Source organism: Anomaloglossus baeobatrachus, chromosome 2 (assembly GCF_048569485.1).
Source record: "Anomaloglossus baeobatrachus isolate aAnoBae1 chromosome 2, aAnoBae1.hap1, whole genome shotgun sequence".
Classification (NCBI taxonomy): domain Eukaryota; kingdom Metazoa; phylum Chordata; class Amphibia; order Anura; family Aromobatidae; genus Anomaloglossus; species Anomaloglossus baeobatrachus.
The window spans coordinates 555,993,808-556,011,061 of NC_134354.1; positions in this window are offsets into that span (position 1 = coordinate 555,993,808).

The following is a 17,254-nucleotide window of genomic DNA, read 5'->3' on the forward strand; positions in this document are numbered from 1 at the left end:
GGATTCCACCCGCCAGGCCCAGTACAAGAGAGTACAAGAGTGCGTGGAGCGAAGCTTGACCCAGCTGCGGGAGAGACAAGAAAAAGCCTATAATTAAAATGCACCTGCTGCTCCTTTGACGCCTGGAGAAGTGGTCCTCAAGAGAAAGAGGAGAAATCACAAACTCGATAACCACTGGGAAGCAGAACAATACACCGTGTTACCGTCAACACTTAGCCATGAGAAGACATGCCTCATGAGCAAAGATGGAGGAAAGACGACCGCTGTAGTTTAGAGAGACCACCTTAAGAGGTGCCCTGAACAGCTAAAAATTCCTGAAGAAGTCCCCAACTCTTCGCCAGTCAAAGAACAGACGGAGAAGATGATCCACACTGTGCTTGGTGATTTCCCTGCAAGTTGGCCTCAATACAATGGAGTCATTGTAATCTCAGTGATCACCTTCCCTGCAGCAACCTAGGTCAGCTCCCACTATGATACAGAAAAAGTATAGTTTAAGTTGATAGAGGAAGTCAATCTAGTCAGTTTTAATTATAGAAAAAGTATAGTTTAAAATGTTTTATGAAAGTTAAAGCATTGTTTAAGAAAATGTGCCCGCAATGACTTTTGCGTGAACTCTTTAAATATTTTTAGCACCTGGTTTTGTGCACTTTATATTCACCATAGGTTATGAACTGGCTATAACCAAAAACTCTTGCAGTGTACATAGTTACCTCAGTGGTACCAACCCCAGAGTCTACCTGTTGAGGGGCATGTCTCTGCACCACAAAGGGGGCACGAATGTTTATGGGGCCTGCTCTCCAACAAAGACGAAGCAGGTATGCCTGTTTATGGGGCCTACCCTACGCCACTAGGACAAAGAGGACTGTCACCGGAATGGTCTGCGACGGACCAGGTCGAGACCAGGTCACCAAAAGAACTGGTGATCACTCCGTATTCGGGTCTTGGCTTAAGAACTCATGGGTGGTGGGTGGTGATGGTATGGTACCTGGTATGTTTATATGTAAATATCCCGCCTGTGTGGAAAAATGTGTATTTTGTTTGTTACCTCAGTGGTACCAACCCCAGAGTCTACCTGTTGAGGGGCATGTCTCTGCACCACAAAGGGGGCACGAATGTTTATGGGGCCTGCTCTCCCACAAAGACGAAGCAGGTATGCCTGTTTATGGGGCCTACCCTACGCCACCAGGACAAAGAGGACTGTCGCCGGAATGGTCTGCGACGGACCAGGTCGAGACCAGGTCACCAAAAGAACTGGTGATCACTCTGTATTCGGGTCTTGGCTTAAGAACTCATGGGTGGTGGGTGGTGATGGTATGGTACCTGGTATGTTTATATGTAAATATCCCGCCTGTGTGGAAAAATTTGTATTTTGTTTTCTTGTCTTTGCAGCCCGAGAATATGCTGTCGATAGCCAAGGAGGGATGTGGCTCCCCTGCCCAGGTGAGGCACCACTGAGTACTGCACCCATGCTGGGACAGTACTTCCAGGTAATCCTAAAGGCCAGAATGAGGTGTGTACGCACCGACACATAGCAACCAGGTCTCCCACACCTTTAGAGGGAACCCTTTGGTAGTCTCCAGAGGGGGCTAGCTTTCAAATCTTTTCAAGAGGTGTAGCGGAGGGGCTAGGAGCTAAAGTGTAGAGGTTGTAAGGAAGAGAGGAGAGCCAGTCTGGTAGTGGAGCGCGACAGTCGCGAGGCGGACTCGCGCGCTGCCACTAGTCACACCCTGCACGGTGTAGTGACAGTTGGTGGGGGAGAATGGTCACCGAGGAGTGAGAAGAAGAGGTGCTCCTGGTGACTAGGCACGTACGGGGTACAGGTCCCTAGAGCAGACTCCAATTTAACTATCTGCTAAACCTGCCGGTGAGGGGAACTACAAGTACCTCACCAACCACACAGAGTCCGAGCCTCAGCAGCAACGCAAAGACCCATAAGGAGACAGAGCCTGAAGCCATCTCACCTGGTCCACACTGCTGGCAAACGGTCCAAATACAGGGGAGAAAAGGCAGTAGTGATTTCCTGGATAGACCCCCATGGTACTTCAAGTCAGGGGGTTATCTGAACACTAAGTGCTAGGAAGGCGAGCTAACAGGTCACCCTCAGACTGGCCTGAAGGAGCCCCTTGTCCTTCCTGGTTCATCACAGCAACACCCGGGTCAGCTCACAGCAACAACAAAGTGAGTAAAAAACCAGTTGAAAGACTCTTGGACTCTGCCTGTGTTAATCCGAGACCTGCTACCTTACACACCTGAGCCCCTGGGGCCTGCCCACTCGCGGGAAGCCACAACATCTGACTTCAGAACCCATCAGCCCCAGACGCTCATAAAATCTGCAGTGGCGGTGATCCATATTCCTTACCGCAAGCGGTGAGTGGCGTCACAACATATGCAAAACTAACAGTACCTGCTGCCATATTGAAGAAACCCTGTGGCGTCCCTGAAGAGGCTCAGCATCCCTGGGGTGACACACTCCCCCCTCCTTAGTGCCAGTACCCTCAATTGTATTGTGGTGCCAATGTAACCTGTGTGTTTTCCTGAAACCTGACAAAGTCCCATTTCTCACTCCATGACAAGAGAATGGTGAGATATGTAGCCTGAATTTAAAAGTTCAAAAAATAGTTATCCTTTTGCACATCAGTGTATATCAATATACACTGTATATATCTATGTTTAATAATGTAGTGTTTGCTTAGCTTTATATGTCTTGTTCATAAAGGCGACAAGACAGGGTGTTGAAAGGCTTTGTTTAACCTCTTAGTGATGGAGCCAATTTTGTCCTTAATGCCCAAGACAAAATTGACCAGTGCCACTTTATGACAAAATAACTCTGGAAAACCTCAAAGGATCCCAGTGATTCTGAGATATTTTTTTTTCATGATATATTGTACCTCATGATAGTGGTAACTTTTGTATGATATCTTTTGTGAAAAAAAATAGAAATTTGCCTAAAATTTAAAAAATTTAGCAATTTTCTAAATTTGAATTGTTATGGCCTTAAATTATAGAGTTTTATCACACAAAATAGTTATTAAATAACACAAAGTAACTCAAAGTTTATTAGCAATTAATTGAGAGGCCTAGGTGACAGAAAAGACCCAAAAATAACAGCATTAAAAAAACTGCACCCCTCAAAGTGCTCAAAATCAAATCCAACAAGTTTATTAACTTCACAGGAATGAATACAAAGTGGAATGAAGAAATACCTAAATTTACATTTTAACTAAAAATGTTGCATTAGTACTAAATGTCTCACTTTTTCAAGAGGCAACACTAAAAATTGGACCACAAACTTTGTTACCTAATTTCTCATGCGCGCAGAAATACCTGATATGTGGTCAGGAACCTTTGTTTTTACAAATGGAAGGGCTTGGAATGGAAGGAGCACCATTTGAATTTTGGAAAGCAAATTTGGCTGAAAGAGATTGTGGGCACCATGATATTTTGCAGAGCCTGGAAGTTACCTAAACAGCAGAAACCCCCCATAAAATACCCAATTTTGGAAACTGGACCTCTCAAGGTTTTTTTCAATTTTATAGTGAGCACAGTAATATCCCACTTGTAGTTAGAAAGTTCTGTTTGGACAAACTGGAGGGCTCAGAACAGAAGGAGCTATGAATTCACAGTTGACATCAACCTCAAAAGTATTATCCCAACTGCCATTGCACCAGGGCAATCGAGCAAAGCTGGCAAAGTGCAAGATCCATTAGTTGTGCCAATTCTGGGTTGGCTGCTATTATAATGTTGACAAGGGCCAAAAAACCATGGGCCTTCCCAGGCTTATAATACCACCCAGGCTAATAATACCAGGCTTATAATATAAGAAATAGAGAGGACTACAAGCCATTTCTTTTAATTAATCATTTATTTAAATAATAAAAAAAAATAGTTTTGGTTCCTTTTTTTTTATTAACCAACCAAGGTAAAGCAAAAAGCTGAGGACTGCAGCCACCAGCTATTTGCTTTACTTGCGCTCGGTATGAAAAGTAGGGGGACCCACACCTTTTTTTCTAGCCACATACTCTGTGGGCAGAATTATTAGGCAAGTTGTATTTCAGAGGATTTTTTTATTATTGATCAAAAACTCTGTTCTCAATCAACCCAAAAGACTCATAAATATCAAAGCTAAATATTTTTGGAAGTTTGAGTGGGTTTTTTTTTAGATTTGGCTATCTTAGGAAGATATCTGTTTGTGTAGGTAACTATTACTGTGCAGAATTATTAGACAACTTAATAAAAACCAAATATATTCCCATCCCACTAGTTTATTTTTCACCAGGTAAACCAATATAACTGCACAAAATGTAGAAATAAATATTTCTGACATGCAAAAACAAAACCCTAAAAAATTAGTGACCAATATAGCCACCTTTCTTTATGATGACACTCAACAGCCTACCATCCATAGATTCTGTCTGTTTACAATCAACATTGCGTGTAGCAGCCCCCACAACCTCCCAGACACTGTTCTAAGAGGTGTACTATTTTCCCTCCCTGTACATTTTACATTTTAGGAGGGACCACAGGTTCTCTATGGGGTTCAGATCAAATTAACAAGGGGGCCATGTCATTATTTTTTCATCTTTTAGACCTTTACTGGCCAGCCACGCTGTGGAGTACTTGGATGCATGTGATGGAGCATTGTACTGCATGAAAATCATGTTTTTTTTAACGATACCGACTTCTTCCTGTTCAACTGCTTGAAGAAGATGTCTTCCAGAAACTGGCAGTAAGTCTGGGAGTCGAGCTTCACTCCATCCTCAACCAGAAAAAGTCCTACAAGTCCATCTTAGATGATACCAACCCATACCAGTACCCCACCTCCACCTTGCTGGCGTATGAGTCGAAGTGGAGCTCTCTGTCCTTTACTGATCCAGCCTCTGGCCCATCCATCTGGCCCATTGTTACACTCACCGAGGAGCGGCGAGCGGCCGGAGGTGGACTGACTGGACCGTGCCCCAGACTCCCCTGAGAAGGCGACCAGCAGCGAACCCCTATACAGGGACTGTGCGGTGCCTCTCCAGAAGGCCTAGAAGCACGGCAGCCAGGAACCTGTGTAGGAGTCTCTGTACGGCCAGGCGTAGCTCAGGTACGACGTCCGCAGGAGGCAGAACACGGGTGTGGCACCGGAGATAATCACAGCAGGTGGCACAGAGACGTTCACTGCGGGTAAGGCCGGTGACGTCCACTGCGGGTATGACTGGTGATGTCCACTGCGGGTATGGCCGGTGACGTCCACTGCAGGTATGGCTGGTGACGTCCACTGCGGGTATGGCCGGTGACGTCCACTGCGGGTATTGCCGGTGACGTCCACAGCCGGAGGGTACAGATGGCACTACGGTGAGATAGAGTATTAGTAACGGGCAGGAACACATGGATAAACGTAGTACAAAAGGGCCTGAACACTAGCAGGGCTCTAATAGAAGCATTGCTTGGGCACCTGCTGCTGGGGGAGGTGAACCTAAATAGTCTTTAGGTAACAGGTGGCCTCTGAGGTCACTTCTAGAAAATGAGGCACTGCTGCTTTAAAAAAGGGGGCGTGGCCTCGCGTGCAGCCTAGAGTTGCTCACTGCAGAATTGTGTGTGGACGGAGGACAGGAAGAAACTGCAGCAGCTCCAGGAAGAGGACGCCTGACCTGGGAGTGAGCAGAGTCTGCAGAGCCATGGTAAGAGGAAGCCCGTCGCTGCCGGGGGCTGGGACCGGGAGTGCACATGGGGGCCATGCTGGGGCTGGGCAGATGTGAGGGAGAGCGCCCCCCTAGGGATCTGGCGGGACCAGGCACTACACCCATCAAGAGTCACTCTCATTTTATCAGTCCATAAAACCTTTGAAAAATCAGTGTTAAGCTATTTCTTGGCCCAGTCTTGACGTTTTATCTTATGTTTCTTGTTCAAAGGTCGTCGCTTTTCAGCCTTCCTTACCTTGGCCATGTCCCTGAGTATAGCACACCTTGTGCTTTTTGATACTCCAGTAACGTTACAGCTCTGAAATATGTCCAAACTGGTGGCAAATTGCATCTTGGCAGCTTCACGCTTGATTTTCCTCAATTCATGGGCAGTTGTTTTGCGCCTTTCTTGCCCAACACGCTTCTTGCAACCCTGTTGGCTATTTGCCATGAAACGCTTGATTTTTCGGTGATCACGCTTCAAAAGATTGGCAATTTTAAGACTGCTGCATCCTTCTGCAAGACATCTCACAATTTTGGACTATTCATACCCCGTCAAATCTCTCTTCTGACCCATTTTGCCAAAGGAAAGGAAGTTGCCTAATAATTAAGTACACCTTATATAGGGTGTTGATGTCATTACACCACTCCCCTCCTTATTACAGAGATGCACTTCACCTGATTTACTTAATTGGTAGTTGGTTCTCGAGCCTATACAGCTTGGAGTAGGACAACATGTATAAAAATTATCATGTGATCAAAATACTCATTTGTGTAATAATTCTTCACACAATGTATGCTTGCAGGGCAATTGCCCTGCTCTTTCCCTATTTTGCTTCGTTTTGCAGCCCTTACTATGACTATTTTACAACTATTTTATTTTACAGCACAAAAGTTTGAGTCCCCCTTGACTCTTACAGGGTTCAGGGGTCCGGAGTCAAGCACTCATGATTAGAGATGAGCGAACCGGTCCCGGTTCGGCTCGAGGTCGGCTCGCCGAACGGGGGTCCCGTTCGAGTTCGGTTCGTCGAACGTTCGACGAACCGAACTCGAACGTATAGGCTAGAATGGGAGGCAATCACAAACACAAAAAAATGCATTATAAATGTACACAAACAGTTAATAAACATTGCCATAACACTTACCGGTCCTCGCGATCCCTTCTGCACTCTGTCTCCTGCCGCTATTCCATCCGATGATCGCTGAATCCTCCCGGTGACCTGCACTGCCAGCAGAGATGCAGGACCTATCGTGACGTCAAAATAGCCATGTGACCAGTCACGTGGCTATTATCTCATTGGCTACAGACTGGTCACATGACTATGACACGTCATGTAGGACCTGCGAGTGCATCTCTCCGGTACACGGTGCACATATGTGTATCGCCGTGTACCGGCGACATGCTCTAGCACACAATCGACTCCCCGTTCCGTTAGGGACCGGCTGACACAGCCGGTCATTAACGGAGATCACCGTTGCCATAGCAACGCAGTTAGCGGTGACGTCACCGCTAACCGCGGCTCCGAGAGCACCGTTGCTATGGTAACGTGTTTGTCAGCGTTACCGCTAGCAGCCAGCACTGATCACTCACGGAGTGAAGGCTGCACGCTGCTTCCCGATTGTAGTGATGATTGTAGTGAGGAATGAGGTTCCCCAGCCCCAAGTGATGAGCTGGTGAATCTCATCCTCACTACAATCATCACTACTACTACACTAGAAAGAAGACAGAAGAGCAGGATCGTGGAGGGCTGACAGGGGGTAATAAAGATGGAGTCTCTAATGTGTCTGTGTATTTATTTCTATTAAAGTATTTTTTCTCTGTGTGGCGTCTTTTTTTTAACCCTTTATTGGAGATTCTTAATGGCCGGGTCAAACGTGCCTGACATTAAGAATCTCTGGCTTAATACTGGCTAGTAAAACAAAGCCAGTATTAACTCATGATTACCCAACAAGCCACCCGGCTCCAGGGCTGTTGGAAGAGTTGGATAAAGCACCAGATGATGGCGCTTCTATGAGAGCGCCATTTTCTGGGACGGCTGCGGACTGCAATTCGCAGCAGAGGCGCCCACAAACCTCGGGCTAACCTGTGCTGCGGATTCCAATCCCCAGCTGCCTAGTTGTACCCGGCTGGACACAAAAATGGGGCGAAGCCCACGTCATTTGTTTTTTAATTATTTCATGAAATAAGTGAAATAATTAAAAAAAAAACGGGCTTCCCTATATTTTTGGTTCCCAGCCGGGTACAAATAGGCAACTGGGGGTTGGAGGCAGCCCGTGGCTGCCAGCTGTACCTGGCTAGCATACAAAAATATGGCGAAGCCCACGTCATTTTTTTGGTGGGCAAAAAAATTCTGCATACAGTCCTGGATGGAGTATGCTGAGCCTTGTAGTTCTGCAGCTGCTGTCTGCTCTTCTCCATACAGACAGACAGCAGCTGCAGAACTACAAGGCTCAGCATACTCCATCCAGGACTGTATGCAGAAGTTTTTTGCCCCCTGAAAAAATTATGTGGGCTTCGCCATATTTTTGTATGCTAGCCAGGTACAGCAGGCAGGTACGGCTGCCCCCAACCCCCAGTTGCCTATTTGTACCCGGCTGGGAACCAAAAATAAAGGGAAGCCCTTTTTTTATTATTTCATCAATTTCATGAAATAATTAGAAAACAAATGACGTAGGCTTCGCCCCATTTTTGTGTCCAGCCAGGTACAACTAGGAAGCTGGGGATTGGAATCCGCACCACAGGTTGGCCTGAGCTTTCTGGGCCCCACTGCTGCGAATTGCAGTCTGCAGCCGCCTCAGAAAATGGCATTTTCATAGAAGCGCCATCTTCTGGCGCTGTATCCAACTCTTCCAGCACCTGCCTGCAATACCTGGCTAGCATACAAAAATATGGCGAAACCCACGTCCTTTTTTTGTAGTTTTTTGGCAAAAAAAATAAAAAATGCTTCCCTGGATTTTCCATTGCCAGTGAAGGTAACACCAAGCAGTGGGGGTTAGCAGCCAGTAGCTGCTTGGATTACCCTTAGCTAGCAATACAAAAAATGCAGCGGGAGCCCATATTTATTTTTTTTAATTATTTATATAAATAACTAAAAATAAAATGGGCTTCCCTGTATTTTGATTGCCGGACATCACAGTGCTGTAAAAATAAATCTTTAAAAAAATGACGTAGCGCTCCGCGGTATTTTTGATTCTCAGCGCAGATAAAGCAGACAGCTATGGGTTGCCACCCCCATCTGCCTGCCGTTACCTTGGTTGGCAATCAAAATACAGGGAAGCCCATTAATTTTTTCTATTTAAAAAATAGTTAAAAAAAAAAAATGACGTTGGGTCCCCCCATTTTTGATAGCCAACTAGGGTAAAGCAGACGGCTGTAGCCTGAAAACCACAGCTGGCAGCTTTACCGTGGTTGGGGATCCAATGTGGAGGTCCCCTCAGGCTCTTTTTTATAATTATTTTATAAATATTAATAATTACACAAAAAAAGTAGGGTCCCCTCCAAATTGGATCACCAGCCAAGGTAAAGCGGACAGCTGTGGTCTGGTATTCTCAGGGTGGGAAGGTCCATAGTTATTGGGCCTTCACAGCCTAAAAATAGCAGGCCGCAGGCACCCCAGACGTGGCGCATCCACTAGATGCGCCAATCCTGGCGCTTCACCCCAGCTCATCCCGTGCCCTGGTGCAGTGGCAAACGGGGTAATAAATCGGGTTGATACTAGCTGTAAAGTCACCTGAGATCAAGCCCAGCAGTTTGTGATGTCATGGCATCTATTAGATACCCAACATCATAAACTGTCAGTACTAACAAAAACAAAAAATCGACAAAAGAAATTTATTTGAAAAAACAGTCCCCAAAACATTTCCTCTTTCACCAATTTATTGTAAGAAAAAAAATAAAGGGGTCCCACGACAACTCGGGACCGTCTAGAATATGGGGGGGAGACACTCAGGGAACGTATCCCACATTTTCTAGGAGTGCGGACCCTTCATGTGAGGAGTGTGAGTGCAATGAATCTGCACTCACTCTCCCCGGGTCCACAGCAGCAGAGTCCATGTCGTAATGGTTGCTACCAAAGCTGCATTGCCCTGCTCATGAGGTAAGGGCATGCCTAATCAGGAGAACTACTGTAGAGGAAGCTCTGCTCACTGGTATATAGGTGCTCAGAGGTAATAATAGATAAAATTAGTGAGTAACCTCGGCACTCTAAATCTCCCAGACTAAGTCAGTAAGTCCCAATGGATAGTAATGCAAAATCACACTTTATTGGTCCGTATTAAGAACATTTTTTTTTTCATAAGCATATATGTTTTTGTCCAAAACAAGTTACAATTGACGTTTCGGCCTGAGCCTTCGTCAGATTGGACTTATCTGCATGTAATCATGAAAAATGACAATAATCAGTATCACATAAGAGTGAGAGAACAATAACATAAACTCGAACAATGTAGAGGTACAATTGGGATGCAGCAAAAAAACTGCAACACAGCAAGAAATGAAACACATGATACAAATGTCATAATACAGTACAAGGACAATATAGTAATGACAAATATGGGGTCAGAGTAGACTTAGACAGCTCTGGTACGAAAGAGATGTCAATCATAAAGTAACATGTGCAGTAGGTGTAGAGCTACAGTATGCATGGCAGAGCTAATGGGTAGACCGACCATAGAAAAAGAACAGAGAAAAAGTGGAGAATAAGTGGAGAATAAGTGGAGAAAAAGTGGAGAAAAAGTGGAGAAAAAGTGAAGAAAAAGTGGAGAAAAAGTGGAGAAAAAGTGGAGAAAAAGTGGAGAAAAAAATGGAGAAAAAGTGGAGAAAAAGTGGAGAAAAAGTGGAGAAAAAGTGGAGAAAAAGTGGAGAATAAATGGAGAAAAAGTGGAGAAAAAGTGGAGAAAAAGTGGAGAAAAAGTGGAGAAAAAGTGGAGAAAAAGTGGAGAAAAAGTGGAGAATAAATGGAGAATAAATGGAGAATAAATGGAGAAAAAGTGGAGAAAAAGTGGAGAAAAAGTGGAAAAAAGTGGAGAAAAAGTGGAGCACCCTTTGGTGCCTTTCATGTGGCACTAAGGGGTGCTTAGCTTTGTATTTAGCCAAAAAAATGAAAAAAAAAATGACGTAGGGTTCCCCCTAGTTTTGTAGCCAGCTAGGGTAAAGCAGACGGCTGCAGCCTGCAGACCACAGCTGGCAACCTCACCTTGGCTGGTAATCCAAAACTGAGGGCACCCCACGCTGTTATTTTAAATTAAATAAATAATTAAAAAAAAAAACACGTAGGGGTCCCCCAAAATTGGATCACCAGCCAAGGTAAAGCAGACAGCTGGGGTCTGATATTCTCAGACTAGGGAGGTCCATGGTTATTGGACTCTCCCAAGCCTAAAAATAGCGAGCCGCAGCCGCCCCAGAAGTGGCGCATCCATTAGATGCGCCAATCCTGGTGCTTCGCCCCAGCTTATCCCGCGCCCTGGTGCGGTGGCAAACGGGGTAATATATGGGGTTAATACCAGATGTGTAATGTCACCTGGCATCAAGCCCTGGGGTTGGTGAGGTCAGGCGTCTATCAGATACCCGACATCACCAACCCAGTCAGTAATAAAAAAAAATAGACGACAAACACATTTTTATTTGAAAAAACACTCCCCAAAACATTCCCTCTTTAACCAATTTATTAGAATGAAAAACAAATCCAGGTCTGCTGTAATCCAAGGGGTTGCCATGACGATCCACACTGTCCCAGTCAATGAAGAGCAGGATGTTCCCCATTGGCTGGGAGAGCAATGCAGTGACCTGAGCTAACATCAATGGGTCAGCCCAGGTCACTGCAGGGCATGACAAGTGCTGCTGTCAGCGAGGTACATTACCTGCGCTGATCTCCAGCACACTGACAGCCCCTGTCACTGAGGTCAATGACCGCCGCCTTCACAGCCAAATATCGCGAGAGGTCCGTGACGTCACCGCCAGTGTCAGTCTCGGGTCGGAAGCGAGAGGCGATGTGACAAGCGGCGGCCATGGAGGACAGTGACAGCGCTGAGGTCGGGATGGCGGGACTTCATCACCGCAGGTAAGCCGAGCGGGGGGGGGTGGTGGGGGAGTGTGCGTGTGTGAGAGTGTGTGTGTGTGTATGTATGTATGTGTACATGCCGCGGGCTCCTGCACACTGTAGCTGTAAAAAGCCCTGCTTTTTGCTGCTAGAACCGTTCTCGAACGTATCTAGAACTATCGAGCTTTTGCAAAAAGCTCGAGTTCTAGTTCGATCTCGAACAGCCCCAAAAATCACTCGAGCTTAGAACTGGAGAACCTCGAACCGCGCTCAACTCTACTCATGATGTCTGGGTACTTTAAGTAAAGTCAGGCAAAACCTGGAGAACTGGAGAACTGGAACTTCCACAGTTCCACTCATCCATATTCAATTGTGGATTTGTTTCTTCAGATTGCTATGTGGTTTTATGATACACTATAAGTAGAGTTTTTTGATACAGCTCTATTCTTGTCCTCCACCATCATGAGATTGTGTGATCATGCAATATTAATTTGCTATTGATTCTATTAAAGGTTGCACTGTGGGTAGAGGTAAACGGCTCCATTCTGCAATATGGTAGATTACCCTTTGAAACAAAAGCAATGCAGAGCCAATCCATCAATAATTTCTTTTTTATGAATTACAAGGTATTACAAGGCATGCTGTATTACTGAATGAACTCGTGTACTAGAAATTGGTCCAGCTATTGTAAAACATTTTAGGTGTGAGAGAATGAAACATGATAACCCAAGAGCTCCCACAGAGACTTAGATTAGAGCAATCCTGAACAGTTATTAAATCTTTAGTTCAGGCTTTAACATTTCAAACAAATACCAAGCACATTGTTCTTTATCCCCAAACAAACCTCTCTGTTCCAGATTTTTCTCATAATCTCTTTAGAGCCAAATTATTTTACAAGCAATGCAATGTTCAATAATATTTAATCACTCCCTAAAGATGTTTAACACCTCATAAAGATGTCATGAAGCCCTTTTAATTTCCTGGCACAATTCTGCCCATCTAGTCTCATAATAACAATAAACCTTTAATAATTGTACTTGAATTAAAGCCAGTCTTCTCACTAACTGCTTCCTCTATTTTCACACACTTTAATATGAAATGGTCACAACTGTAAAATGTAAAGCATTGCATGCGTAAAAGGCAGATTTATTATTATTACTGACTTATTACCATAACTGTATATACATTATTACTTTCATTTGATATTAAAATTGTTTGTGATTGAACATTTTTTATAAAGCTGCTACTTAATATATATATATATATATATATATATATATATATATATATATATATATATATATTACTATATCTCTTGTTTTTGACTACACTTGTTTATTCACATTATGCTCTAAAATGTCTGTATTATATGTAGTGTTTCAAAAATCACCACATAAATAATAGTAAAGTCATCACAAACATGGTTCCCAAAACACGTAGCGGCACAAGGCCTAATGGACTTGGTTGTAATTGGATGTGTTCAGTATTCATTTTATAGCACGTTTAGTGCTTTTAAGTGGAAATGTAATCTACATTTTGGTGGAAAAGATGTGAAAAGAAAAATTTGAGTAGGCATGTCAGTTTTTCCCATATAAGCTAGCAGAGGGTCACAACTAGTGATGAGCAAACATGTGGATTTTCGGGTTGGCCAAACCAGCAAGACTAAAAAAAAAAATTTGGTTCAGTAGCCAAACTTGACCCCGGGCAACAAACCCCATAAAAGTGTAAGAGTTCTGAACTTATGTCTTATAAAATAGTGTTAGTAAAGGCTGGTGGGGATGGAAAAGAAAGAAAAAAAAGGAATAAAACAGTATAGTTATACTTACAATCTTCCTCATGGCTGTAACACTGCTTTCATGTCTGATCATTAGAGATGCGGTTTTGGTTTGTTTTGTTGCCAAGAGATGCAAATTTGGTGCAGGTATTAAGTGTACAAATTACAGCACCAAATCTGCATCTCCTGGCAAAAAAAATGTAGTTTAGGTGTTGTTTTCTGCCAGTAGGTGCAATTTGATGATCTCCTGGCAGAAAACCCACACTAAAACATCATCAAAACCATATTTGTTTTGTGTTTTTCATACCAAATCTGCATCTCCTGGCATATAACTGGATCAAAACCGCATCAAAACCAAAAGATTCAGTATTGGTGGAGGAATTAGGTGTATTACTGCCAGGAAATGTAGGTCTCATTGAACTCAATGAGTTCACCAGAGTTGAGGTTGCCGAGTTCAATGATTTCACCTAAGATGAGTTTACCTGTGGTAACAGATGGGGTACCATGGGAACCTCCAGCTGTGACCGCAGGTAAAGTCAGAGATGTCACCGCTCACAGCAGTAGCTCAGTCAGTGTATTCCTGAAGCTGCAATGGGTGGTCATGTTCTCTAGTGTGCCCGTGAACTGTGACTTTAGTATGTAGCAGAGCTGGGATTATCGTGGGACACCATTGTGTGAATTACATCGGATCTGGGTATTTAGAAGGTTAATAATTTGGAGAAAGAGGGTGTTTTCTTTCTTTGTTTTAAATGAAGGATTTTTTGTGTTTTCTCTTTAATTATTTTAACTTACAGGGTTAGTAATAGGGGGTGTCATAGACCCCTCCCCATTACTTATCCAGGGTTTAGTGGAAGCTGTGATTTTTGACAAATCACAGCTGTCATTAACCCCTTATATAACCCTATTGCCACTGCACCAAGGCAATCTGGATGAGCTGGGTAAAGCGCTGGAATTGTTGTGTGACGCCCTGGACAAGCCAGGTAGTCACAGATAAAGCCCCGCATAACATCACTCCTCCTACTAGGTAACACCAGCCAACCACATAACACCCTAGTCATCTCGCTCAGGGCTGGATGAACACACCAGGGGGTGGAGCCAGGTGGTTGGCTACGCCCACCAAGGAGTTCAGAGAGCCTGAGGGAGGAAAAACACAGTCAGTTGAAAAAGAGTTTGTTCTGAGAGTGCAGTGGAGGTGGTCAGGCCTGTAGGTTAGGCCTGTGACAGACTGACAGGTGCCAGGGTTGGAGCCCGGGCACCTTTAGCTAGGAGGCATACGGAGGCCTCTGTTTGTAGGAGCCAGGAAGATGGCTCGGTAGAACCGTGGTGGACCGGAACAGGGTAGTGGCCCGCCGGTACCGACCCGGGGAACTGACTTGGAAACCAGAGCACAAGAGGGGGTACTCAGACCCTGAAACGAGGTCTAGAAACTACTGGACTGAGTTAATTAACTGATTGCGGTCTGGACTTTAGGTCCTTTACCACCCAAAGTCCCTCATAGAAGACAACAGCCCAACGAGGGGGATAGAAAGCCACCGCCAAGGCTCAGAGATCCCACGGGCCAGCATCTGCAGGCAAACAGGCTCTTCCGACATCCACAAGCCGGGGAGCGGACTCCTGACGCTGCAAGCGCAGGTAGTCCAACAACTCAAACAGGTGCAGGAGAAAGGCAGAGACCACCAATTGGGTGGGGGAACCCGACTGCGGCCAGCTGCGGGCACCGACCACCATCATCTTGGTTTACCAGAGACTCGAGTGTTTCATTCTAATAGTGAGTACACCGTGCCCTCAGGCTGCCCATCTCCCTGCACTGCCAAAACTCCCCCAACGGGTCCCGGGGCCACCATCCCTGCCCACGGAGCGGTTAACAACTTGCTGCATACCATCTCCCCCGGAGCAGCGGTGGTGTCGACCTTCACCACATCCCGTGGGTGGCATTACGAACTTAAAACACGGCTCCGGCCGTACACCTACGTCCCCAAACCACCAACCCTTTTTTGGTCGGAGTGACCACAGGACTCCCGGGTTCGGAGACCCTTTAGCCACCCACTGAAGGTCCAGACCCGAGCGGCTCGGTTGCAGCCGAGCACGGGGCGGCACAGTTGCATCTATTAGATGCCACAATTCCAGGGCGGCTGCAGGCTGCTAATTAAAGCCAGGGAGGGCCAATAATCATGGGTGACTGCACATCCTTTTTTATTTAAATAATTCAAAAAGGTGCATGGGGCATTTTAATACACAGCCAAGATAATGTGCACAGCTGGGGGAAGCAGCCTGTACCCATCTGCTTTATCTGCACTGGGTATCACAATATGGGAAATCCCACACTTTTTTTATGTATTTATTTTTACACCACTACAGGGATGCAGACAGCATTTGGGTAGGGGTGCAGTCTGACTACAACCAATTACAAATTCCAGGACTTACAGTGGGCGGGAGAAGCAGTGAATATACATGAGAGCTAATGAGCAGACCCGGAAGCAGTGTTTCAGCTACAGGAAAGGTCAGTAAGTATAACTGTTCTGCTTTATTACTTATTTTCTTTCTTTTTCTATTTTTTTGTAAATTTATAGCATTATTTGGTTGGTTAAACCCGAAGAGTAACACGGCCTTCCCTGAGAAGTCCGTGTTCAGAGTCCATGCGCAGACACAAGGTCTTTGGTAGGGACCAAACTTTGCCATTCAGGTTCACTCATCCCTGGTCACCACATAGAAGATTAAATCATACTAATTTTATTTCTTTAAACTACAGATTATTGATGTGTGAATCTCCATTTTTAGCATATTTACTTCATTTTGCAGCTTAATTTCAGTTGTAATAAAATCTGTCATAATCAATAGTACTCTGATTGCCATTAAAAGATATTTGTTATGCTCTGAGTTTTTTTCAGACCCTAAAGCATAATAAATGAAGGGGGGAGAAAGGGGTTAAAAGTGATAGAAGATATATCCATGTCCAAGCCCATAACCTGTTATCCGTACAGATTTTTGGTTCTTCTAGTGATAAGACCAGTGATTGACCATCAGTGACGTTCATCGTACCCCACATAACTGAGTGAGGTCAGCCATTAGAAACATTGCTGCAAAATTGCTGCACACATAATACAGGGGAACTATGGTAGGAATGGTAGTGAACATGCTGTAAAAAGTCAGATGAGGACCATCGAAGGTGAGCAAATTTTGGGGGGTGTATTTTTATTTTAACCTATCATAGCCTAGAATCCAAAATTGCGGCTGTTTGGTTGAGTACTGTTTTCATGCAGTTTTAAGAGTATGTACTCCTATTTCCTGTTGTGAATTTATAGTATTTTTGCTAGTTCTGCATTAAGTTCATGTTATCTTAAACTCAACGCTATTAAAGGCCCATTAACACTCATCACCAAGCATAAAATTTTGTTTTTTTTAAGCTGCCCTTTATACTCTTTGCCAACATACCTCTACTGTACAGTTTCAAAGAGAGCTATGGCACGTTTCACCCCTTTTACTTGCAGCAAATTAGTATTTCCATCCTACACAATGGAAATGTTGGTCATCAATAATGACCATTTATATTTTGTGTCATGATTATAAATATAAATGTTACCTTTGGGTAAGAGTAAGTTTAATTCCTTCCTCCTACATTCAGAAACCCTGCAAATCTCCCTAATATTCTTTGCGTACCTTCTGTCTCCTTTAACTGTGCCCTCTGAAGCCCACAGTCAGCAGATCTCAAACTCTCCTACATCAATTAATTTTTCCTTACAAATGCCCTTAGCCTCCTAAATTTTACTTAGATCTGGATC